Here is a 26136-nt window from a genome sequence, read left to right on the forward strand (position 1 = left end):
AAGAGCTGGTTTTGCTCGTAACCTTTCTCCTTTTATTCCTCTGGTTGTGTCACGTGGCAGTGCAAGGAAAAGCAGAGAAATCCTCCCACCACCAGGCTGCTGGCCCAGGGATTTGAATATCCCATTGTGAGGGGTGTTTTGAGCTCTTTCATGGAATCCCAGAATGGATTGGGATGGAAAGGGACCTTAAAGATCACCCAGTTCCAACCCCCCTGCCATGGGCAGGCGCCTTCCACTATCCCAGAGTGTTCCAAGCCCCATCCAGCCTGGCCTTGGACAATTCCAGGGCCTCACCACCCCCAGAGGGAAGAATTTAATCCTCATTTCACATCTAAACCTACTCTCTGTCAGTGGGAAGCCACTCCCCCATGTCAGCTCCCTTCAGGTACTGGAAAACCAGAACTAGGTCACCCCAGATCCTTCTCTTCTCCAGGCTGAACAATCCCAATTCCCTCAGTGTTCTTTGAAGGGCAGGAATTTGGAAGATATCAACATCTACGTCACAAGGAGAGGATCTGATGACCTGGTTATTATTTTAAAAGTGTTGATTCTTGCTTTCTCCCCAAATGCTGTGGCCAGAAGTTGTTTTTTTGCCATCATCTCTGATGTCTCTGGGAATCTGCAGGATTTCAGAAAAAGCAAAGTTTATCCCTGTCATGCTGAAATGTCCTTATTGTTACTGGGGGAAGGCAGTGCTAATGTGTGAGAAATATCTGATTCATTTCCAAAGATGTTTCTGATTTGGGAAAGAAACTGTTGGGAGGTTGTTCCAAAGGAACTCAGGCTAGGAATTTCTGATTCTTTGGTATTCTCTTTAGTTTCCTCAAGAATTCAATAGGGATTTTCTTTAAAATGCTCTTGCAGTGGTACTGATTGATTTCCTGTCAAATTTATGGATTGTACAGTGGCAGGAGGAAGAGATTTCTCCCAAAGGATATAGTTTGTTATCAGAATCTTGGGGGTTTGTTGGACTTGTGATTAAAGGAAGAACAGAATTTGGGTTTGCTGCATCTTGCAAGTGTGATGTGCTGGCATTTCCACATCTGGATGCTGCACTTTTACTCTTTGATGTTCAGATTATGTCTCTATTACTGGAAAGAAGTTCCTTTTCGTGGTGTGATTTCCAAGAGAAGGCAGAAGTAAAATGTCAGAGCTTAGAACATAAATATTTATTTTCAGTGGACCCATTTTTAACAATATTCTAATTAACTGGTGGTCCTAATTTCAGGTCTCTTCAACAGCCATGAGAAAAAGCTCTTTACATCCTATTAGGAGGAATCCTCAAAAGGAGTTCCACAACAAATATTAGCCTAAAATTATTTCTTTTAAGTGAAGGGTTCATATTAGAGAATAAAATTTTTAATGAGCTCAAGGGAGCTTCAGTTCAAGGTTGCATCTGGTTTTTGAACATTGAAACTGCTTCTTCAACAATCAAATACAAACCACTGAGGAGATGTTGCAGTGCTCAGTACTTGAGCCTGCCTTCAGAGTGGCTTTTGCTGCCTTAAATTCATGTCCTGCAGCCCTTTCCAGCAGACCCAGCTGCAGGACATTAAAAACCTTGCAGTGCAAATGCTTCATGCAGGCAGAGAGACAGCAGCAAAGGAGATGGAAATGGAATTAGATGGTTTGTGCTGGGCTGTAACGTGGGTTTGCACCAAGTGACTGATTTGCATTTTGTCAGCCTGGCTTTTTCAAGAGCCTGGAACATTTCTGGCCACGAGAGGCTGGGTTTTATAACAGCAGGGCTGGATTCCTTCAAGGCTTTGGGGCCTCGTCCTGTGGTAAATGAGAGAACGTCCATTGACTTCAGCTGGAACGGGATCAAGCCCTTTAGACATGCAATGAAACATCTCTCCAAGGCCTATGAACTTCAGCCCGGTATTTATCAAGCCTGTGTCACATTATATGTTGAAATCAGGCAACAATTGTGTTTTCATATGGCTTTGGCAAGGAACCAGGAGAGACTCGGGGACTTTGCTGACTTTCTCATGGAGAGAAGCTGCAGGAAATATTTTTACAGCACCCCGTAGGGAGAAACTTGGTGGTTTGCTCCCCATTTTCTGTGGTGCTCAGCCCTGGAGAGGCTCTTCCCTCCATTTCTTCATAGCTCATATTTTAACCAGTATTTAAGGGTGGAAAGACCCCTCAGTTCTTCAAGGACTGCAATAAATCAATCTGGCTGAGCCACTGCTCCTCCTTCAGCTCCTGTGCTCTGTGGTGGAATATCCCAGGACCTGTGTTAAGAGGTTTTATAGGTAGGGTGGTGTGATTGCTTTCTGTGCACTGCTGAAATGAATTTTTAGTCTCATTTAACTCAAATACACGTTTTCTCTCACTGGTCATGGATAAATTTAGTCTGGGGATCAACAATGCTGAAAAAGGCAAGGGAGAAAATGGGTATTTTCCCCCAATATTTGCATGATGTGAAATGTGCCATTAAAATGGTGAGACTTAGGAGATGGACCTAATGGACTGTAATAATATATAATCCATCCCTGCAAGATAATCTCTGTATTCACAGGATTGTCACAGTCATATGCAAGTCATCCACTGAGATCACTGTAATCAGCCCACTGTCAGTGTTTCTTTTCATTTCCAAATGCATATCTCTGGTCTGTCTCCATCTGCTTTGGCCAAACACAGCATTTAACAGCTGAAAGATAACATCTTCTGATAGGGTTTATCATTAAACCCCTTTCTTGTTTGTTTGGATGTTATCTCCTGCGAGATTGATAAAACATTCAAAACCCATGCAGAATATAAATTGCAAGAAGAGGCATTTGGATGTGCCAGCAGCTTGCTCAGTGCTGGCCTGGTGGGGCCATTTGCAGGCTTTGAGGTGCCATCTGTGCAGGGGCTGAGAGGGGCCCCAGCAGTTCCTGGGACAGACGATGACATTCCTGGGGTTTTCTGAACTCTCACTGTTTTGTGTCATTGTCTCTGAGTTTTGCAACAGCAGAGCAGCGGGGAAGGGAAAGTGTGGGAACACCAGCAACAATGGTTGTCTGAACGCTCCCAAAAGCCTGGGGGCAAATTCTATTAATGAAAAGAAATAGGAAACTCCTTTTTGTGGGGCTGCACTTTCCTGGGAGTGCAGTGTGTGGGGCAGGAGCTTCGGTGCAGGGCCGCTCTGGGGCTGGCCCTGGGCCAGGGCTGCTTGGATTTCCCTGCTCTGCCTGTGGCTCCTGCCTTCTGCTTGGTCCTGTGGGGCACAGGTGAGGCTGTCCTACAGGGCTGTGTCCTGTACGGCTGTGTCCTGTAGGGCTGTGTCCTACAGAGGTGATTTGTCTTACACAGGGCTGTGTCCTGTAGGGCTGTGTCCTGTAGGGCTGTGTCCTACAGAGGTGATTTGTCTTACACAGGGCTGTGTCCTACAGGGCTGTGTCCTGCAGAAGTGCTAGATCCCACAGGGCTGTGTCCTACACAGGTGAGGCTGTGTCCTACACGGGACTGTGTTCTATGGGGCTGTGTCGCAGACATTTCTTCATAGAAATCTTTTCTTTGGGATTTGTCTTTCTTCTGGGAAGCAAAGGGCCCCAGAAGAAGAATGTAAACAATTGTTATTAGCTGCTGTGAAATGTAGCAGGTGTCCCTGTGATTGGCTCATCTTCCTTGTGTACCATTAAAGGCCAATCACAGGAGCAGCTCAGAGACAGATTCCCTGGACACAGAACTTTGTAATTCATTCTTTCTATTCTATACTTAGCATAGCTGCTCTCTGTAACCTCTCTTTTTCTTCCTTTTAGTATAGTTATAATGTATTATATATCTTATATGAATAAATCAGCCTTCTGATCAAGAAACAAGATTCTCGTCCTTCTCTCACCACAGTGACCGTCTAAAGTCACTGTAATAGGGCTGTGTCCTACAGGGCTGTGTCCTATTTGACTGTGTCCTACACAGGTGTTGTATCCTACAGGGCTGTGTCCTACACAGGTGATTTGTCCTACAGAGATGCTATGTCCTATAAGATTTGTCCTAGAGATGCTGTGTCCTACAGGGCTGTGTCCTACACCGGTGCTATGTCCTGTAGGACTGTATCCTACACAGTGTTTTATGCTACAGGAGTGATTTGTCCTACACAGGTGTTGTGTCCTATAGGGTCGTGTCCTACACAGGGCTGTGTCCTACAAAGGTGTTGTATCCTACTGAGCTGTGTCCTACAGAGGTGATTTGTCCTACAGAGATGCTATGTCCTGTAAGGCTTTGTCCTACAGGGCGATGTCCTACAGAGGTGATTTGTCACACACACGTGCTGTGTCCTATAGGGTTGTGTCCTACAGAGGGTCTGTGTCCTACAGGACTGTGTCCCACAAGGCTGTGTCCTACAGGGCTGTCCCCTACAGTGGATCTGTCCCCTACAGAGGAGCTGTCTGTGTCCTACACAGGTGCTCTTCCCCCCCAGTTTTCCCACAGCCCTGCCACAGCCCCGTGCCCTCTGAGATGGAGATTCCTCAGGCTTCTGAGGAGCAGGAAATCCTCTGCCATGTCTCTTTTCCTGGTAGCAATGTGCTTATCCTGGGTGGCTGTGCGTCACAGAACAGGGCTCCTTATGGGGTGGAGGTGGCTGTGTGGCTGCCCTGGGACTGGGACAGTCCCTCTGGGGACCCCCAGCTTGTCTCTCCTCAGCCGGGATCTCCCTTTTGCCTCACTCTGTGCTCAGGGTGCTCTCAGGTACCCTGCCCTCTCCGCTCCCCTCCCGTGCCTCCTCCCAGCGGCACCAGAAGCTCCAGAGAAGGTATTTTTATAGCCTACATTGTCAAAAGTGCTCCTAAAATTTGGCTGTCCCTTTGCTGCCATATGTCCCTGGCAACTTGCTGCCGCTGAAGCGAGCCCCCCTGACAGCCAGCACAGAAGCTGTCAATCACGGCCACATCCATCCAGTCACTTGACAGGCCCCAGGGACCACCTGCTCCTGGGAATGACTCCTTCCCCTCACCCCCCAAAAGATGATCAAACACCTGCTCTTCCCTGGATCCCCAACTCCTGCCACATTTCCTTCCATCACCCAGAAAGAAAATCAAAACCCAAGGAATACCTGTCAGTGGTAATAATGGGCGTAAAGGGGAACAGCTTAAGCGACGCCTGGTTCTTATTGATCTTCTTGGCATCGGCGTTGAGTTTCTCGTTCCAAAGGCACTTCCAGCTCCTATCTGAAATTAGATTTTCAGTTTGGTGGCACCCTGTGTGTTTGTGAGCTCCCGAAATTTGCACAAGGATCTGGCTGCTCTTCATAGCCTCAAAGAGCTGCTGCAAAGAGCCGGAGAACTTTTGATGTAAAAAGACCGTGGAAATGGGAAATGTTGCTGCAAGTAGCTGTTATTGCAATTGATATTTCAATTACTGCTGATTTTATTGTTTGTGTTTGGCTTGAATTTCAGGGCCTGAGCCTTTGGTTTCACTCAGATCAAAGATTAGCTGCCTCTGTCTCTGAAGAGAGGAGAGCTTTGTTTCAGGGGTGGCTTCAGAGAGGAAGTTTCACTTGGGTGGCAAGAGCTGGTCCAACAACTCTATTTTTAGGTTGAGAAAAAAATGAAGCAGAAACCAAAAATAGCCAGATATTGAGCAGATTTGTTATATTGCAAAGATAAAATACCTACTCCTGAAAACGTAATGAGAACACACCTGTAAATTATAGGGGTCACCAAAGACTTGTCCCTACCATGTCTTCTTTTCCAGCTGGTGTGGAAATTGTCTTTTTTCTCGTTTTCTCCCACTGCTTGAGGACAGGAGCTGGTAGAAAATGTGTCTTTTTTTTGCTGTGTAAAGTTACTGCCAGTTTAGTGAGGTAAACTGGCTTGTGGAGAGTGGCTGGAGGGACGTGGTGGGGATGTGGAGCTGGAGTGAGAGCAGGGGAGCAGGACTGTCCATTCCTGCTGGATTTGCTCCTGGACCAGCTGACACATCTAGGAAACCTCTTCTGAAGCAAGAAACAGCTTTTGGGTCAGCACCCAAAGATCCCAAATCCCATCTGGATGTAGTCCATAGAACAGCACCTGGATTAATCTGACCCAATTCAGCAATTGCAGATTTTTCTCCATGGGCACAAGTCTCTGATTATCAGAGCAGAAGTGTTGCAAGTGTTGAGGAGGGGAAATGGGGAAACTGCACTTAGAAAATATCTACAACCTCCTTAAGAAAAGATGGAAACAACTTTTATTGAGATGTCTTTATTTATTTAAGTAGCCATTTTTATCACCAGCACAATATCAAAGATATTCAAGAGCTCTTCATGTATATTTGTCTTTTCAGATTACCAATAACGTTCATTTTTGTTTGTTCTGTCTGCTCATTAATTGGCCTTTTCCACTTCCATCCAGACAGGACTTTCTGGTTCCTTTTTTAGGCATCAAGTTCTGCTGCAGCCGTTGGTTTTTTGACTTTCTCTTGTGGGTGGCTTAAGTCTTTCTGGGAAGAAGTGCAAATTATTGAAGCTATTTCAACTTGCCTTTAAAGTCTGATTTGGAAACACTATTTTGATTTACTGACAAATGGGAAAACGTCTGATGCAATTCTGGAGGTCTTAAATCTTTAGTTTGTAATTATGATAGCTGCTTCTTTTTTTTTTTTTTTTGGCTATAATATATATTCCTTGGCACTATTTAAAATTGTTTGCCTGATCAGAGGTCAGATGGAAATGAAATGATGTTATCAGAAGCAGCTACAGCATAACTGAGTACAAATGTGCAGGTTTAGGAGGAACATTAATTTGATTAATTCTTGAAAACAAAAAGTAGAGGAGAAAGTGTAACATTGATTAGATGGGTTTAAGGAGAAAATTAAAGACTTTAATTATAACTAGATTTAAATTATAGCTAGTATTAAAGGGCATGAGCATTAATGGTTACTTAGAGAAAAGGTGCCTCCTTTCTTCTTCCCAACTGTATTTTTTGATCATTTTATAATAAAACAATAAAACCTCCCTAGCACATTTTGTTCCAGTTTTTAAAGGTCACCACATTTACACTTTAAGTAAATCAAGATGCAGGGGATGACGTACCCTGGCCAAATATTTTCACCAGCATAAAAAGGCATTTAAAAATCTACTTTTTTAGCCTCTTATTTTAATAATGACTTTTTTTAAATGTAAAGCATCAAAGATCTGCTGTTTCCTTCTGCTCCATTATGGTTTCCCATGTGATGCTCCCATTTCTCTGTGCTTTGGTGTGGTGAGCCCCTGTCCCACACTTCCATGGGAAAATCTGCACTGCTCCTGCCTCATCTCCTCAGCCTGGGGCTGAGCAGCCACAGAGCTCCTCAGCAAAGCTTCCAGGACCTGCTGGAGCCACCCAGCTCCTCAGCAAAGCTTCCAGGACCTGCTGGAGCCACTCTGAGCCTTAGGAAAGCTCCAGGACCTGCTGGAGCCACCCAGCTCTTCAATAAAGCTTCCAGGACCTGCTGGAGCCACCCAGCTCTTCAATAGAGCTTCCCGGACCTGCTGGAGCCACTCAGATCCTCAGCGAACCTCCAGGACCTGCTGGAGCCTCCCAGATTCTCAGCAAACCTCCAGGACCTGCTGGAGCCACCAAATTCCTCAGCAAACCTCCAGGTCCTGCTGGAGCCACCCAGATCCTCAGCAAAGACTCCAGGACCTGCTGGAGCCCCCTTGTCCCATGGCCCATCAGCCATGGTTGGCCATGAGCCCCCTCTGGAGTGGCAAATCAGCCCTTGGAGGGGTGGGAAAAGCAGCTCTGAGCAACCACGATGCCAAATTCAAGGTTTTTGAATTCAAGGACAGCGCTGAAGAGGCTCAGGGAGGACTTCTCAACTCCTCAGCTCCCTGAAGGGAGGGAGTGCCCAGATGGGGGTCAGGTTCTGCTCCCAAGGCAGGAGAAAGAAGAGGAAATATCCTCAGGTTACTCCAGAGAGGGTTTAGGTTGGGTATTCAGGAAAATTCCTTCATGGAAAGGGCAGAGGTGGAGTCCCCATCCCTGGAGGGTGTGGCTGGATGTGACACTTGGGGACATGATTAGTGACAGCCTATGCAATGCTCATTTTTTGGTTGGAGTCAATGATCTTAAAGGTGTTTCCTGACCCAAAGGTGTTTCTTAAGGGTGTTTCCACCCCCAAGATTCCATGCTGGAATGTATAAAAGTGGCCTTATTCCATGCTGGATGGTATAAAAGTGGCCTCACTGTAACTCACTCGAGCTGCTCTCATGCCATCCAGCCCTTGTGCATCACCAGAGTTCCTCACCCTGGTAAAATTCCTGCTTTGCCTCCTACTTTGGTAAGGGCACAGTTTTGTCCTGGTTTCTCTTGTTTTTATCTTTCCTGACCTACTTTTCCTGCTGCAGACCCAGTACGTACGAAGGCGAGCAGAGCTAGGATTCAGTTCTGACTCAAGCAGCCAGAATGAAAAAAAAAAAAAGAAGAAAGAAAAAAAAAATTAGCTGTAAAAAATCTGGCTGCCAAATCTTTGTTGTTTAGTAATGCGTGACTTGGAAAGAACCCAGACCTGGAGTAAGTTTGCACGGCTCATATTAAAAAAAAAAAAAACCAACCCAACACCAACCCTCTGCTCCTTTCCTTCCAGTCTGATTTCATCTGGAAATCACCAAGATGCCATAAATATGAGAACCTCCAGCCCCAAATTTCCGAGGCGCTGCTGGGAGCAGAGCTGCTCTGAAGGGAAACTCGATCCTGCAGCAGCAGCGAGGGCTTTGGGTTTATATTTGGGGTTATATTTAGTGCCTCGCATACTTGCTGGGTGATTAGAGCCTTTCCCGTTTTCTGGCATGGGGGAAGTGGTATGTTAAGACAGGATATAATCCTTTCACACTCCGCAGGCAATGTCACAGTGTGATGTTGGCACCGTGCTAGGCTTCCTTAACCCCACAACATGTTGCATATTCCCTCCTGGCAGCGTTTGCCAGGCTCCAGGCAGAAACCCAGGAGTAATCTGATTATTACCTAGATCCAACTGGATCTCCATGGAACGGGGTGCTGAGCGAAAGGCGCCTGCAGTCGTTTGAAATTCAATTAAAAACTGTTGGTTCAGTCATTTCTGGGAGTCTGGAGCAGATTTCTTCAGCCTCCTCTTGGAGCTGACACTTTCATTGAGAATTTTCTGAAATAACAAACATAAACTGCTGGTGTTCCTTCGGCGCTCGGATTGCATCTGAAATGCCTTTTGCAAAATGTTTTGTAGACAAATGTCAGCAATGTCTTTATTTGTCTGTACAGTTCATGCTGCTTGGAATCCTTATTTCTCCCAAGTTGGTCAAAAGGGTTTTTGTTTTGGAGAAAAGGTGTTTCTTTACTACATCTCTGCAAGTTTATTTCCCTTCCCTCCTGCGCAGCACAAATGGAATCAAGCCTTAAAATCATTAAGTTGGAAAAACCTCCAAGATTTCCAAACTTTAACCAAAAGATTTTCAGGGAAAAAAAAAGCATTAAAAAAATTTTTTTTCTTAGAAAAAAACCCCATAAAAATTCCTGAAAATTCAGAGCACTTTACAACAGTGCTAAAATGAAGCAAAATAGGTAATTTTTTTACAATAGATGTTCATTCTCTTGCACCCTTCCATTCAACAAATCTATTTAAAAGAGAGAAAAAACCAAGAGGAGTTGGATGTAAATATTGTAATTTTTTTACAAAAGATATTTATTCTCCTGCACCTTTCCATTCAACATATTTATTTATAAAAGAGAAAAAAACCAAGAGGAATTGGATGGAAATATTGTGGCTGGTGGACCTTGGTCCTGTTATTAATGTTGCACAGGACTAATTGTAAGAGACAAATAACAATTTAATATTTATATTTATATTTATATTTATATTTATATTTATATTTATATTTATATTTATATTTATATTTATATTGTTTATATTTATATAATCAACAGATATATCTGTATTGATATCTATAATTAATTTTATATGTTATATGTTATATATGCTATATTTATATATTTTATATTTATGCACATTTTGTACCAAATTCTGTGAGAGACATAACCAAACCTCTTCTCACCAGCATTTCACAGTACTTAGGTACACTCATCACTTCAAACAATTTCATCAAACTCATCTTGAAACAATTTTCTTTTCTGCCCAAAATCATCCCAGTCCACTTTTTTCCCCCTGCTCTTTGTCATGAATCAGTAAATGAAAGGAACTGGTCAAACCTTGTGAGTCACCAAGATTTTGAGATATTTGCCAGTGTATTTTGCAAGATTTCTGCTGCTCTAATTAACCACAGAAAGGCAAAGTGTAGCTGCTCGAGCCACAAGGGTGCATTTCAGTGACATATCTGTTAAAGAATGGTAGAAAAAAAAAGACAAAAGGCATTTCTGGACTTTTGGCTCTCCTTGGGCTTTGCTGTGGGTGTCAATCCCAGCAGGGAAAGCTGTAAATCACATCCCAGCTCTTTTTTTTGTGCTCCTTAACCACATTCCTGCCACCAGCGTGCTGCTCACGTCAACAAATAATAGCTCAGATTAATTAAAATGGCTAATTGCATTTGAAATGCTGATTTATTTGTGTATGGAAACACGTTCTTTACAATAATCCTGAGGTTTCCAGGTTGTTGTCGGGTTTTTTGCCCCCAGCCTGGTGTGGGTCCTGGTGGGGGCATGGTTTGAATGCCCTGCTCCTGAGGGAGTTTCATGTGGGAACGGAACATAAATGGAACATAAATGTGGTGTTTCCCCAGCGAGATGAGAGGAGATTTCAGGTTTTACACAGCCCTGGGAGGCTTTTCCCAATTAAATGGTTCTGTGATTCTGTGGTTCTGCTCAGAGGCGTTGCACACACGCAATCAAACACGGCTTAAAAATCACCAGCACACAAACCGGGAGGTTGAACTGGTGGAATTGTTTGCCCTGTTTGTTTCCATCATTCTAATGAATAACTTCCTGTTCCACCCCTGAATCACAAATATCAACAGAACTCCATTCCCTGGGCACACAGGGATCAATTATTTCCACTGCCGAATCTTTTTCTAGACTTTCTAACCCCAAATAAGCTGTTTAGGAATGTGTATATTTTTATGGTAGTTGAATATCAGATCCCAAATGCAGAACATGAATTTATAAGGTTTGGGGACTGAATTTCTGAGTGTAAGGAGAAAATTAGCTCCTTGCCACACGGGTCTGTCAGTCCATTTTGATATTCAGCCATTGGATTCTATCCTTTTTTTCCCCAAAATGCAGATTTTTCTAGGCCAAATATGTCCTTAGAGGTTGGAGCAAATGCTGGGGGGGTCTGATAGACACAGGAAAAAAAAAATTCTCTCTCTCTCTCTACTTAAAATATATATATTATATTTTATATATATTTTATATATTATATATATAATATATATAAAAATAAAATGTATTTATTTTATATATAAATTAAATATATAAAAATAATATATATATTATATGCATATAGAAATGCATATAATATATATTATATATAATATATATAAAAATAAAATGTATATATTTTATTTTATATATATAAATAAAATATATATAAAAACTATATATATTATATGTATATATAAATACAAATTATATATATTATATATTTTATATATATAATATGTATATAAATAAAATGGAGATTATTCTGCCTGTTACACTACTATTTATATTTATATTTGTATTTGTATTTGTATTTGTATTTGTATTTGTATTTGTATTTATTTTGCTTATACATATTTTTATTTACATATACATATATAAAAGATAGATATATTAAATTAATAATAAATAAACAAATATATAAAATACAGTAGTGTAACAGGCAGAATAATCTCCATAAAACATGAACAGCAACTCCAGGACAGTTCATTTCTGTATCAAACCTTGGACATTTTCCCTTCCCACTTCCAAGTTTACTTTGGTGAAGTTTCAATGTTTTGGGCCCGCTGGATGTTAGGGAACCTGTGTTTCCAGCAGGCCTGGCTGGAGCTCTGGGCTTTGATGAACAAACACCTCCAGGCTTGTTTGGAAAAGCCTCAGCTCTGACCACAGACACCTCACTGGGGCTGGCATTTGTCTGCGTGGGACCAGAGCCAGCCTTGATGTGAGCAGGATTTATGCAACAGCTTGGGAGGCAGAGATTCGTTCATTTTACCCAAAAAACGGGGCAGGGGGAGAGCCCAAAGCACAACTGCAAAGCTCAGGCAGGCTCAGCACCAGGGGAGAGCCCAAAGCACAACTGCAATGTGGGAACCCAGAACATCCCTCTGGCAGTCCAGGATGGTCAGGACCCCTGCCAGGGGGCTCAGAAGCCCTGGCACGGAGCCCAAAACACCTGTGGGTTTGATTATGACCTGTGGAGAAAATCACCAACCTTATATGAAGATCTGCAAGCCATAACAGTTTAGGTAGAATAATAGTGAAGTTATCACGGAGTGGAAAAGTAGATTTTTGGGGTTTTTGGTATGGGGTTTCAGGGGGCAAGATGGAGGAATCTGGGCGTGTCCAGCCTTTCCCCTTCTTCTTTTTGGCCTCCATCTCCTGCTGTGATGGTGGCACTTACAGATTGGTTTAGAGTAGAAGCTCACTGTCTAACACAGGTGATAGGTATTGGGAAGTAATTGTAAACATTGTACATGTAGTTTTTAGTATAAAAAGATAACACCTCCCCTGGGCAGAGTGCCTGGAACTGTCCTGCTGGACAGACCTCAGCAGGGCAGGAGAAAATTTTTTATTGACAATAAACACCCTTGAGACCGAGAACTGAAGAGCTCTGACTCCTTCTTCAAGTGCCAGGCTGGGAAAAGAGAATTTTGAACTTTTCTCGGGGTCCCTGTGATCAGCTAGAGATCCTGACACTGCAAAGCTCAGGCAGGCATAGGAGAAGGGGAGACCCCAAAGCACAACTGCAGGAGGAGACCCCAAAGCTCAGGCAGGCTCAAAAGCAGGGGGAGAGCCCAAAGCACAACTGCAAAGCTCAGCCAGGCTCAGGAACAGGGGAGCTCAAAGCACACCTGCAGGAGGAGAGCCCAAAACACAACTGCACAGCTCAGGCAGGCTCAGGAACAGATTTGCTCCCCCTTGGAGATTCGGTTTGGAGTCAAGCACTCCCTGGGCTCTCCCCACTCGTTGGCCAGATGCCGTTTCCCCGTGTTTCAGAGCACTAATTGTGTCCCAGCTGGGGGGTTTCATGTGTTTTATGGCTGGGCCTGGAGCTGTAGGAAAGCAGTGAAAGGTTCTGTGGCTCTGCAGGGACAGGGAGGTGGCAGGAGAGCGCTGGCCCCGGGGAAAAGGCAGGAGCTGTTATCCCTTACAAACCACTGTGCCTCCTGAGCATTAATACCTGCAAAACAGATGTGGGAAACACCCTGCCCACACTCCCAGCAAATGTTTCCCTGCTCCAGAGGCCCCTTTTAATACTGCTGCCATTCCTAATCTAAACCTGTTATGGGGGAAGGATTATTGCCCTATGCTGGTGGGAGCGAGGGCAGAATTCCCAACGAGCATCCAGGGATTTGTGTTCATGTTCATCCAGGAAAATGGCTCATTTGTGTGTTTAGATTGTGCAGAGAGGAGAAAAAAGCCAGGATTTAGGACAGTGGGGCCTTCTGGGCGCATGGTAAAGGCGCAGATACAAGGGTTTACCCCAGAAGTTCCTGTGTGGGAGTTGATGGTTCTCCCTTTTCCTGGAAAACCTTCAAGGTGTGTTTTATTCCCACTGATTGTCCCATCCCACTGCCTGGTTTTGGTTTAAGCTGATAAACACAGACATGGGGCCAGAGCTCATCAGCTGCTGGAGCTCCTGTCCTGGTGTGTAGATGTCGGATTCTTGGCTGTTTGGATGGCCTGGAAAGGCCCGGGGTGGCCTTGGACAGCCCGTGCTTCAAAGGACAAGAAGAGGCTTCAGATTTTTTCTCAGTCTCAGTGTTTATTAATTGTTTATCTAAAAGATTTTCTCTTGGCCCGACAGAGCTCTGCTCAGCAGCCAGCCATGAGCACACTCCCTGCCCTCCGGGCGGTCACCTATCTTTATACTCAAAGTTACGTGTACAATATTTATCATTTTTCCCCAATACCTTTTACCCTTATTGCCCGGTGCACTTTTAGTAATAACCAATCCTAAAGTGCCACCATCACCACAGAAGATGGAGGAGAAGAAGAAGAAGAAGAAGGACAGGACACGCCCCAATTCCTCCATCTTACTTCTCTAAACCCCCTGTACAGAAATCCTAAACCCTGTGTCTCACCTCTAATTAACAATCCCTTCACCATTCACCCCGGTGAAATCCTCCTATCCTCATACAGGTGTCGTCTCCTGTGTAGGATCAAAGTCCAGCCACCAGACACTTCTGGAACATTCCAGGACTCCCGAGCCCCCCAAGGGTGCTCTCGGTGACACCTCAGTCCTGAGGTGCTGAGATCCCACATGTAGAGATCTGAACCAGGAATTTCCTGAGAGCTGCCACACTTCAAAAAATTATAATTCATTGTAGAGGCAAAAAAAAAAACCAACCAAAAAACAGAGACAAGGGCCTTATTCCACTTTATTCCAGGTGTTCTCCAAGCCACCAGTAGTGCCCAGAGAGGCCTGGGGAGAAAATGATGCATTGCAAAAAAGCTCCCTTTTGTATTGAGAGAATTGTTCTGAAAACTCTCACATTGGGTCTGCGTAAGTCTCTGGAGAATGTGAAATCTAAATTTATTTTTATTTTTAAGGAAAAAAAAAAAAAAGCCCTGAAACATGAACTTGTGTGGGGTGGTTGAGAGCTGTGTGTGTTTGGTTTTAATATCTATCAGAAGAGACAAGGGTTTTGCAACAGGATGTTTTATGTAGGATTGCTTGGGCTTGGAATTCCTGTTAAACAGCCAGATCCCAGAGCTCACAAAAACCTGGGATAGTACTGGAAGCAAAGCAGCAAAGTTAGCTGAGAATTAAAGATGGTGATTTATATGGGAGGTGAAAAATTACCCCAGGAATGCATCACCTTGGAAAAACCCCTCCAATTTCTGCTCCCTTGTGCTGTCTGGGAGTTTTAATCCATTTTTAAAATGAGGGAGCTCAAGGCTGCTGTGCTCTGGCCCGTGTTGCATTATTGAAGAGGAGACGTCGGGTCATTACTAATGCAGAGAAGCACCTGGACCTTTGCTCTTTGGTTAAACATGCAGATCCTGGAGAGGAGATTACAGCAGGATAAAGTACGATATTTTTCAGACTTAAGTGAGCTCAGGTTGAAAAACTGCATTAAAAATCCCCTAAAAACGTGAAAGCCACTTTCTTGCACGTGCCAAGCTGAAGTGGTGGCATTAGGTTTGGGAGGTTAAGCTTGGATGAAGGAAGGGCCTTTGGAGCAATGTGTGGGGGAGAGGAAGGAGAAGGAGGGAGATGCTGCAGCATCCTGCTTTTCACGAAAATTCTCCTGGTTCTTGGAAGCAGGGTCAGGAGTCACTCCTCCAGCTGCTCTGAGCACAGATCCAGGCTGGGCTTGCTGACAGGGACTTACTGGCCACAGCTGGCCGTGGGGTCAGCAGGAGAAATGTGGAACATCCACTCAGAGCAGGGAACAGAGCAGCAGGAATTGGCCTCTGCTTTGGGGCTCTGCTTCTTCCTGCACCTAAATCCCACTCAGTCTGCCCAGAAGAGTGAGGATGTACAACCCTAGGGTCACCAAGGCGGGAAAAGCCCTCTCTGATCAAGTTTTCCCCCAGCAGTGCCGTGTCCACCTCTGGCCCATGTCCCCAAATGCCACATCCCCCCAGCTCTTCAATCCGCCCGGGGATGGGGAATTGGTGTCAAGGGGAAACAAAAGTTTTTCTTTCCCAAAGAAGAAAAGCTTCAGAGCAGAGCTCAGGGCCTTGAGCTGGCAGGGAAACCCAGGTGGCTGAGGACGTTTTGGTGCAAGTTGCAGGATTTTCCTGAGGAATGAGTGGCAGCACATCCCACGGCTCCGGCACTGGGGCCATCGTCTGGGAGCAGTCACAGCTCCGAGACATTCCCAGACAAATGGAAACAGAGTGTGCTCACCCAGATGGATAAAAAACCCTCTGGTAATGACAGACAAACTGTGCAACAGGACAGGAATGTCATGCATGATCAGGTATTTCAGCTCGAGCATTCAGGGTTTTTTTTCATTATTTTCCCTTCAAGTCTTTGGGGAAGGTGGGTTCAGCAGCTCAAGAAAAGAGATGCCAGAGTTTCTGACAAGTTAATTAAGCTTTCACTTCTGAGTATTATATGTACAGTGAAGAAAAGAAACTTAATTGTCTTTGCAGTGCCTGACAAACCCCAAGAAAAATGCCTGCATATTTTCTCAGTTTTGTCTCTATTTTTGATACTTATTCAGTGTGAGCATTATACTTTCATGGCTTTAATTAAAAGCCAAGTTTTGGAAGCTTCTCAAATGGTAGTTTTGGTACAGAGATGTGTGCATTTAAAGAAATATTTATGTGAAATCTAAAGCCTAAAAGGAACGAGAGAGGCTTGAAAATGGATCAGCTGCCTCCCTTTGTATATTTTGTCCCTCCCACCTCACGGTGTTTCAGGTAACTCATGAAGAAGAGGGAATGCTGCTTTGTTCTCATTTTATGATCTCTGAGTCCTCATACACATTTGACAAGCAGTTCTGCCTTTCTTAAGCCTCAAATTTCTCAAAGTATTTCTACTTTAATCATTCTGTGCAGTGCATAAGCAAATTTTAGGTTTATAAGTATCTCCATTAACAATTCCTGGAGAGTATCTGTGCAAGGAGAAGAGGAAATGGCTTTAAGTTGGGCCAGAGGAGGTTTAGATTGGATTTTAGGGAAAAATTAACAATGGAAAGGGCTGTCCAGCCTGGCACTGCTCCCAATCCCTGAAAAAAAGTAAAAATTATGTGTATGTGGCACTTAGGGACATGGGGCAGTGCTGGGGAACAGCTGGACTCAGTGATCTTAAGGGCTTTTCCAACCTTAATGATTCCATGATCTATAATTCTGTATTTCTTTTCCATCTGCAGCCATTCTGCCCTTTGCTGTGAGAGTTGTTAAAATATAGTTGCTATAAAATCGAGAGTGGCACAGAGAGCATGAATAATGAATGAATATTCACTATTTCATGATAATTCAATAATGGAAGAATTGAAATTATAAAGGAGCTGGAGAAAAAAAAGAACTGAAAGAACTGCTTTTTCATAGAATCCTGGAAAATCCTGAGTTGGGAGGGCCCCACAAGGATCCAGCTCCTGGATCTTAGGAGCATTTAGGAAGTCAGGAATTCTCTAAAGGGTTACACAGCACTGGAGGCACAAATTTATCTGTGGCTGTTAAATCTAATAGGATGCAATTATTTAATTGATGAACTTTTGTCAGTGCTTAGCACAGGCCATTTGCCACGAGTGCAGCTCTGAAGGGAAGCTGTGAAAATGTGCAAATATATAAATATCTACCTGCTGCCTGGAGGTGTTTGCCAGAGAAAGGAGAGAGAGGGAGCTCTGCTTTCCCAAGCTGAACCAGGACTTCTTCCCAACTCCTGGTGAGCTTTTCCTTGGACAGTTTTTCCTGGAAACCCATCTTCAAGCTGGTGCATTAAATAGTATTTCAATCTGTGACTCAAAACTTACTGGAAATCCAGTTATCAAGCTTAGGAGGGAGATAGGGATCTGAGGCATGATGAGCAGGTTTGGCTGAGCACAGAAATATCAGAGGCTGATTTAAGGGAGTGTTTGTGTGTGTGTGTGAGAGCAGGGCTGCTCCAGGCAGCAGGAAGAGTTGACTATTTATTTATTTATTTATTTAATTACTCAGCTCTGCCAAGGCCTAGGAATCAGATTTTTAAATGGGATACTGAATCCTAGAATGAGGGTTTTTTTTTTTTTTATTTAAAGTTTTCCATCCCTCTCTCTTTTTTATTTTTGATGGTTTTATTTTTCATTTTTCAATTGTTAGAATAAAATATTTATAGAGCAGGCTGCCTGGGCAGCACACAAGCTCTTGCTTTTCTTTCTTGCAATCTTCTGTTTCAAGCACCACCTAATGGCATCGGTGCACAGTGCAGAGCATCCCTGCATCCCACATCCCTGCATCCTGATCCCACATCCCTGGATCCTGATCCCACTTCCCTGGATCCCACATCCCTGGATCTTGATCCCCACATCCCTGAATTTGGATCCTGATCCCACATCCCTGGTCCCATATCCCTGGATCCTAATTCCACATTCCTGGATCCTGACCCCACGTCCCTGGATCCTGATCCCACATTTATGAATCCCACATCCCTGGATTCCACATCCCTGGATCTTGGATCCCAATCTGCATCTGATCCCATATCCCTGGATCCTAATTCCACATTCCTGGATCCTGACCCCACGTCCCTGGATCCTGATCCCACATTTATGAATCCCACATCCCTGGATTCCACATCCCTGGATCTTGGATCCCATATCCCTGCATCCTGATCCCACATCCCTGGATATTGATCCCCACATCCCTGGATCCCTGTATCCCACATCCCTGGATCCTGATCCCACATCTATGGATCCCACATCCCTGGGTCCTATATCCCTGGATCCTGGATCCCACATCCCTCTGCTGCCTGCTCAGAGCAGGAGAAAGCAGCACAGCTTCAGACACCACATCCCAGGCCAAAAGTGGAGTGGCTGGAGGGAGCTGGAGTTGGTTTCCACAGCCTACCCCAGTCCCAAATGCCGAGGATATTTGGATTTCACCATGGAAATGCATTATCCCACAAAGTCAGCATCCACCAGAGCAGGCAGCACCCCCGCAATGATTTCCTGATAGAAACAGGGAACTTTTAACTCTTTAAAACTTAACTCTTTAAAACTCCTCCATAACTTTTGCACTTCTTATTTCCCCCCTCATTTTTGGGAAGGGAGCCCAGAGCAGGGCCCTTGCTCGCCTTGGCTGCCCCTTGAAGGAGCTTTTTGCATCATTAAAAGATCTCAGATGTGCTCCTCCCGTGCCACAGGCACAGCTACAGATCATTTGATAAGGCAAACACGCAGAGCAGAGACTTGTATCAATAATTAATTCCCTTTAATCCCGAGTTTCTGGGGAGCCTGGGAACGTGCCTTTCCCAATAGCCCATCGGAGCAGCTGTGCAGGAGCCAAGGTTTCGAGTAAAGCAAGTAGGCAAATGACCCTGCAGGAAGGGCTCCCATCAGATTGATACCTTCCCCAAACCATTTGGAGTTCTGCACGTCAGCACTTTGGAACAAAGCAGGATTTAATCAGAAACTCCTGCAGCAGCTTCAGTTCTGACCTCTGTGATCATTCTTCATGCTCAGAAAATGCCATTTCGTTACTCTCCCGTCGCTTTTCCATCCCTTCCTCTCCTCCTCTGCTGCTTTTTTCTCATCTCATTTATTTTTTAGCACGATCTCGTGGCTGCCAGACCTCCTGATGCTGCTGGGGGTCTGGTCAGGTATGGGATCCTTCCCAAATCCACAGTGGCCAGAGCTGTGGCACAAAAGGGCACGTCCAGCCCTCGCTGGTATGAAAGAGACTCCCAAAATATCAAACCCAGCAGCTAAAAAGGGCTCTTTTAAAGCTGTCTCCTGCTTTGGGAGTTCAAGAGCTGCCTCTGGTTTCTAAATCCCTGAGGCTGGCACAGAGTTCTGATCTCAGGGTTTTTGACACTGCCTGAAAACTCCAGGGCTGGAGGGGAGAGGGTGGAGGTGTCACAAACCCGGTGTGTGACATTGAGGAATTGTCCTGGAACAGCCCAGGAGCATCCCAGGAGCTGCAGGGCTGGGAAAACTCTTTGCTTCCCCTCCCTGCCTCCTGCTGCTCTTGTCCAAAGGCACTGAATTCCCAAACCTGGGAACTTAATCAATCAGGAATTAAAGATCAGTAGTGCTGCAGGGATTTGTCTCTGGAAGCAGCAGCTTTCCAGTTGGGTTTTGTTAGGAAGGAGATTTCAATTAACCTTTGCTCTACACTGTTCTCTTCTTGTGCAACCTTTATTACCATGAATCAGAGATGCTGGACCATGACCTTGAAATTATATGCATTTAAAAAAAAAAAGAAAAAAGTAATTAATTCCACATGACAGTGAGTTTCCTGAGCAGACAGGGTGTGGGAGACAGTTTGTACATCCCCTACTTCTTGCAACTCCCAACATGAGTTATGGCCCAGCTGTGGAGCACAAGAAATTGGGGAGTTTAAAAGGAAATTCTAATGACTTTTTATCTTCTTTTTTTTAATAACCCAGTGATAAAATCACATTAAATGCACACGGGGTGGGAGTAGCTCCTGTTTTCATGTCATGGAATGGTTTGGGTTGGAAGGGACCTTAAGGATCACCCAGTGCCATGCCCAGGGACACCTCCCACTGTCCCAGGCTGCTCCAAGCCCAGTCCAGCCTGGCCTGGGACACTTCCAGGGGCAGCTGCAGCTGCTCTGGGAATTCCAGCCCAGCCAGGAATTCTCAGTTCCCAATGTCCCATCCATCCCTGCCCTCTGGCACTGGGAGCCATTCCCTGGCTCCTGTCCCTCCATCCTTGTCCCCAGTCCCTCTCAGCTCTCCTGGAGCCCCTTCAGGCCCTGCCAGGGGCTCTGAGCTCTCCCTGGAGCCTTTCCCTCTCCAGCCTGGTTCCAGAGGGGCTCCAGACCTTGGAGCACCCTTGCTAAGGAAGTCCAGAATTCCACATCTTGTTTTCCATCTCTCTGCTCAAAAGTTGCACAAGTTGTTTCTGGAAAGGCACAAATCCAGCAAAGCCTCTGGTCTGTGGGCTGCCCCCTGGCTTCTCAAACAGTGCTTTATCCAGGGGTTTGAGGGGATTAAATGACATAATTATTTTATATAAAATGTGCTGCCACTCTGGCTGAGTGTGGCAGTAGAGGCAGCTTCAGTTCCAGGGTGGAGAGGGGCTGCTGGCCATGGATGTGCCCATGGGGGTGTCGGGTGCTCTGGATCCCAGCAGGGACCAGGTCCCAGTGCCTGTGGCACCCTCTGGATGTCCTCAGGTGTGTTCTGGAGGTACCTGGAACACTTTCACAACACAAACAGGATGATATTCCATGAGATTTCTGTCTTTCCAGAGAAGTTCCTGGTGAAAGGAGTTGTTCTGGGATTCAGTCAATTATCCTGTGCCAAACTCTGGTGATTCTTGTGGGTCCCTTCCAACTCAGGATATTCTATGACACTTTGCATGGAGTCATATTTTCACTTTTGAAAAGGTGTCCAGAACCAAAATGCTGAGGCTGCAAGTGCAGGAACCCTGGGGTTTTGCCAGGAGAAATGCACATTTTTCAGATGATCGTTTCCCACAGTTATTTTATAAAAAATAACACGACCTTGTAATCACAAATGAATTTTACAATGAATGCAGTGGAAATTATTTTTTCCAGTGCACTTGGAGGCTACAGGAGTTGTGTTCAAGGAGAGCAGAGCTACCTGAGCAGGGCCATCCATCCCTGTGGTTCTCTTGGAGACTTTAATACCCTGTATTTAGCCTCCTTGGCAGTAACTTATTTTTAAGAGGTTAAGAGCTCATTAAGATAAGATGGAGTGAAAGATGGAGCACATTGGGAAGGAACTTTACCCATAAACTAATTTAGAGCTCAGTCACATGGCAGCCAGGCCCAGCTTTGCTCACACAGCACACGATAATGACACGTTTCAGGATTGCAGCTGAGAACAAATCTGACAGATCTGCGCACCGTGCAGTCGCGTTTGCTAATGTTGGTTTTAAAACAGCAAAAAAATCGATCCCACTTGGAAATGTTTTCTTGGGAAAGCTGTGAATCTTTCTCAGGATTGCCTGGTAATGGAGCTGGGCGTGCATGCAGCAGGAGCTGGGGCTGGTGGCCACCTGGTCCTTCCATTGGGGACAATTCCCAGTGCTGCTCCAGCTCTGGCTCAGCTGTCCTGGATGCTCCCAGCATGGAAACTTCTGTCAGGCATCCAAGGGAGAGTTGGGAAATGGAGCATCCATAACCAGGGCTGGAGATCACCCTGAGCTCCTTCTGAGGGTGTCCAGGGAAGGGACCCCAGCTGGGGAAGAAGCTGGAGAATCCCTGAGGGAGCTGGGAAGGGGTTCAGGCTGGAGCAAAGGAGGATCCAGAAGGGAAAATCTCTGCAGCAGAACCTTCCCCAAACTCCCCTCACTTCTTTTTCCCCTCATGTTTTCTCCCACTTTTTGACTTTCCCCTCATGGCAGGAGAGGCCCTAAAGGGAACCCAGCTGGGGAGGAGGCTGGACAATTCCTGAGGGAGCTGGGAAGGGCTTGGCCTAGAGAAAAAGAGGATCCAGAAGGGAAAAGCTCTGCAGCAGAGCCTTCCTCAGACTCCCCTCACTTTTTCTCCCCCTCATGTTTTCTCCCACTTTTTAGTTTTCCCTCACAGCAAGGGGCTGATGGGCTGGAGCATGTCCATGGAAGGGAACAGAGCCGGGCAGGGGCTGCAGAATCCCCGAGGGAGCCGGGCAGGGGCCGCACAATCCCTGAGGGAGCCGGGCAGGGCTCACCTGGAGCACAGGAGGATCCCCAGGGATCTTTTCCCTCTCTGCAATTCCCTGCCAGGAGGGCACAGCCGGGGGGGTCGGGCTCTGCTCCCAGGGAACAGGGACAGGAGCAGAGGGAACGGCCTCAGGCTGGCCCAGGGCAGCTCAAGGTGGACATGAGGAGAATTTTTTGACAGAAAGGGTTGTCCAGTCCAGGGCAGGGGTGGATTCTCCATTCCTGGAGGGATTTGAAAGCCATGTGGATGTGGCACTTGGGGACATGGGGCTGAGTGGCCTTGGCAGTGCTGGGAACAATTGGGTTGGATGATCTTGGAGGTCTTTTCCAGCCTGAACAATTCCATGATCTTTCCAACCTGAACAATTCCATGATCCCGAGATTCTATCTCCAGGCAGAGATAAGGGTTTTTCTCAGGGTTAAGGAGTTTTTTGGTCACACCTGGATGTGGACAGGTCACAGAGCTGCTTTTCCCTGTGTGTGCCCCCTGTGCCAGCGAAGGTGCCCTCCCTGCACCCCCTCCCTCTCCTGTGGGTGATAAGGCGTGCCTGGCAAAACTCTCTTTCTGAGGGATTTTGGAACATGCTCTCTCCAAGTCTGAATTTGATCATGTCTTGCTGTGCTGCAAGACATCTGTTTGAGGGGGTTTTTGGAGAGGACTCTGAGATTGCTTCCCACAGTGATGAGTGAAGGGAAAGAAGCTTCCATAGGTGTTCTGCTGGCTGAGTTCCTGCTGGAACAATTATTTCAGTGCTTCTGGGATTTCATTATGGTGTGTAATTAGTGGAGGTGTCAGGAAAATTTGAGCCTGGGATAAGCAGGATTTTATCACTTTGGATCTTAATAAATCAATATTCGAGGTTTAATGTTTGGAAGGGGTTTTGAGGTGTGGGTCTGAGCTGGGGCAGCAATTCTGGGTCTGTTTCTTGGAGAAAAAGGCAAAATAATTCCAATGAGGGAGCAGAGCTCCTTCTCCTTACTTTATAATCATCACACATTAAGAATTCACACGCTGACAGCTAAAACAGCTCCGCCAAATTGGGACAGCTGGGTATGTGTCCAACCCCTGTGATCCTTCCTCCTGTCTCTAGTTCACTTCTTAAAATACAGGTTTACGTAACAGGTCATATTTTTTATTTATTTTTTTTTTCTTTCTCCCCAAAAGTTCCTAAATCTTTCTAACTTTTTGGAGAGGTTTCTCAACTTCCAGAATATGCCTGGATAAATTATGCAGGATGAGGGGTGAAGGGATTGCTCTGAACTGACTCTTTTCTGAGGTACCAGGGTGCCTTCTGCACAAACCCTCGCAGGGAATCGCTGTGCTTGTCACTGCAGAGCTGGGCCTGGGAGCTGATCAAGTTTGGAAAACATAATTCCCTATCAAAACAGAGGAAACAAAACTCTCCTCTTCTGCTTTCCTATGTTGCTGCCAGTGTTTCAGTTTTCTTCTCTTCCAGGGAATTGATTTTGCTGTAGCTAAATGCAACACCTCCTCTGGAATGCCAAGCAGAGGGGGAATACTGCAGCACGTTTCCAGCTTGAAAACAAAATAATTGCTTTAAAAATAGCCTTATATTTCTTCATTTTATGACGTGCTCTCTTTAGACTTGATAATCATCCTTTTTTGTACTCGAGATACCTTCCCTCCCCACACCCACTCTCTCCTAGCCCCCTGAAATTCGGGAGGAATGGGAGAAGATCTCTCTGGCAGCTTTATTTCCAACACCACCACAGGAGATGGAGGCAGCCAGTCTTCCAAAGGGTTTGGGGACATAGATTTTTAACATTTTTTAATGAGATTAGGTTTTTAACATTTTAAATGAGGTTTTAATCTCTTTCAGAAGCCTTTTGGTCTCTGCAGCCACGTTTGGACAATCCCTTCTCCGGGGACCACAGGAGTTTGTAACTCCTGGAGCAAGCAGTGGGGAAGGAGCAGATCCATAGGATTGGCCACATGTGGCTTTCCTTTAAAGGCTTTAAAAATGAGCATTTTCATTAAAAAAATACCCCAAACTGCAGCTGTTCTCCATGGGTGGAGAGGTGTGGGGATAGGAATGAAAGGAGCACTCGGAGGGATGTGATCAGATAATAAAATTGAAGAGTTCTGGCTGCAGCCAGGCTGACAGTTTGGAGCTAACCTGGCTTTTTGCAGCATACCTCAGGAATGACAAACGGGGAGAGCAGGTGGAAACAGATCCATCCAGCTGCCACAGCCCAGGGGAAGTTGGAAGGAGCCTGCATCCAGCAGGTCCCTGCACGTCATGGGCAAAGAGGCTGCTTGTTCACAGTGCACTGGTGAAAAGCCCATCTTTTCTTAATGCCTTTTAAATGAAAAAAAAAAAAAAATCAGATGCAGGAGAACTTTCTCATTCCTTCTGTTTTTAGCTTGGCTCTCAAATGTTTCTGAGTTATCTGAGAGCTCCCTGTAATGCTGAGCAATTCAGAAAGAGAGGAGGCCCACTTGGAAAAATCTGTTTTGGGGAAGGTAAAGGCTTTTGTTTGGCTCTGAATGACTTTTGCAAAGGGAGTTCATTCTTTACATTCTGTTCTTTGTTGTGGCTCGGCCAATTTATGAGTAAACAAAACACTTAATGCCCATTTCTGTGTAGGATTTGATGAGGATGACGTGCAGAGTTTGAAACTTGCAGCTTTTGGGGTGAATAGAAAAACAAGGCTTGAGAGTGGTGAATTCTTGCTGGGGAACAGCAGATTGTGCAAGAGTTCTCAAAAAGATAAAAAAAGGAGGGGGATCAGTAATGATTCTGTGTGTTTGCTGTCTTGAGAAACAGGCTGGGAATGAACTGTTCCCTGCTTTGGGCTCTTGTTAAACAAACCCTTCTCCTGGATATTTTCATCCCACTTTCAAGAGACATTTTCCCATCCTACTCAAGAGCATCAAAATCCCAAAGAAGGGTGAGGAAGATGCTGCGAATTTGAAATCACGTGAAATATTGAGAATAATTTCAGTTAATTATTAACTTTTCTGCAGTCTCTGGCCTGTCTTTGCTTCTGGCACAGAGAGCAGGGCTTGGGGAAGCACCTCCTTGTTTTCCCCCTGGATTTCTGGTGGCACAGGCTCGGTGCAGGTGATTCCCTGTTCCCTCCTGCAGGAATTCACCCCTAATCACAGCTCCCTGTGCATTCAGTGCTGTGATTCATGCAAATCTATTGCAGAGCAGTTTGCTTTCTCCCTCAAAAATCAGAGACAGCAAAAGAGAGAGGGAGGGTTATTTTGGGAGTCCAGAGAATTTTGCTTTCTCTCCATTTCTTACCGTGAGCAATAACCTGAAGGCTTCTCTTGAAAATTTTTGGTGGATGATTCCTACTCTTAAAGGTATTATAGAACCTCCCAGAAATTCAAATTTTTTTTTAAATGGTGTCTGTTCAATGAATAGTATTTCATTGTTCATAAAAAGACTGAGCTTTTCTCAGGAAAAAAAATCAGTGTTTTATCCTAGTGGAAGCTACTAGGCTGGGAATGAGAAGTGTGGCCTTGAGGTCTGGTGATTAAAGGCAGCTTTAAATGTGTGAAACATTTCTCACATTAAAAGTCTGTACAGGGAGAACAGTTAATACCACAATTAACCTTTGTTAAAATGCCTGTGATATCCTATGCTGTTTGATTGGATTTATTATAATGCATATATAATATGATAAATACAATTAATCTATTTTTTTTTGTAAATCCAAGTAAGGAATCTTCTTAAATACAGGAGCAGCATCAGAAAAACAACCATGAGAAATTAAGCTGAGAATTTTTGTCACCT

This window comes from Zonotrichia leucophrys, chromosome 7 (genome assembly GCF_028769735.1).
Source record: "Zonotrichia leucophrys gambelii isolate GWCS_2022_RI chromosome 7, RI_Zleu_2.0, whole genome shotgun sequence".
NCBI lineage: Eukaryota > Metazoa > Chordata > Aves > Passeriformes > Passerellidae > Zonotrichia > Zonotrichia leucophrys.